This window comes from Schistocerca gregaria, chromosome 1, assembly GCF_023897955.1.
Source record: "Schistocerca gregaria isolate iqSchGreg1 chromosome 1, iqSchGreg1.2, whole genome shotgun sequence".
NCBI classification, from domain to species: Eukaryota; Metazoa; Arthropoda; class Insecta; order Orthoptera; family Acrididae; genus Schistocerca; species Schistocerca gregaria.
The window spans coordinates 509,087,983-509,089,032 of record NC_064920.1 but is presented as its reverse complement, the minus strand read 5'-3'; the positions used below and the strand labels follow the sequence as shown (position 1 = coordinate 509,089,032).

At 44.3% G+C, this 1,050-nt stretch overlaps 1 non-coding gene across 1 annotated transcript; it reads left to right on the top strand.

The window, feature by feature from the left end:
- The first annotated feature begins 325 nt into the window (after positions 1-325).
- Positions 326-400, top strand: Trnam-cau (transfer RNA methionine (anticodon CAU)). The gene has a single exon. It is a non-coding gene; the product is annotated as a tRNA-Met (tRNA).
- The last annotated feature ends 650 nt before the right edge of the window (positions 401-1,050 follow it).

The following is a 1,050-nucleotide window of genomic DNA, read 5'->3' as shown; positions in this document are numbered from 1 at the left end:
GCTGTGAGTACCGGGCGTGAGTCGTGCTTCGGTAGCTCAGTTGGTAGAGCACTTGCCCGCGTGAGGCAAAGGTCCCGAGTTCGAGTCTCGGTCGGGCACACAGTTTTAATCTGCCAGGAAGTTTCATATCAGCGCACACTCCGCTGCAGAGTGAAAATCTCATTCTGGAAACATCCCCCAGGCTGTGGCTAAGCCATGTCTCCGCAGTATCCTTTCTTACAGGAGTGCTAGTTCTGCAAGTTTCGCAGGAGAGCTTCTGTAAAGTTTGGAAGGTAGGAGACGAGGTACTGGCAGAAGTAAAGCTGTGAGTACCGGGCGTGAGTCGTGCTTCGGTAGCTCAGTTGGTAGAGCACTTGCCCGCATAAGGCAAAGGTCCCGAGTTCGAGTCTCGGTCGGGCACACAGTTTTAATCTGCCAGGAAGTTTCATATCAGCGCACACTCCGCTGCAGAGTGAAAATCTCATTCTGGAATCGAAGCATGTGTAATTTGGTGCTACAGGCGAATGTAGAAAATTAGGTTGACTGATCAAGTAAGAGAAGAGAAGGTTCTAAACAGAATCGGAGAAGAAAAAACTACATGGTACACACTGATAAGAATAGGGACAGGATGATAGGAGGTCTATTAAGACATCAGGGAATAACTTTCCTGGTATTAAGGGGAGCTGCAGAGGGTAAAAACTGATAGAGATTAGAATACATACAGAAAATAATTGGGACGTAGGTTGTAAGTCGTATTCTAAGGTGAAGAGATTGGCATAGGACAGCAATTTATGGCCAGCCACATCAAATCAGTTAAAAGACTAATGGCTGAAAAAAATTCTAGCACTCATGTTTTAGTGCGCACAAAGAACAAGCCTAGCCCCCACGCAGTAAATGGCGGTTTCAACATTATTTGACCAACTTTATATGAATGAATCTTAAAAATAGGCTCTATAAGGAACATTTTAATCCGTTAAAAGAAATAGGCTCAAATATAATTTCTATCCCATTAATAGATTAGAATTCTGTACCACATTCTAAAAGACAGTGGCGCCAATATCAGGCCTACCA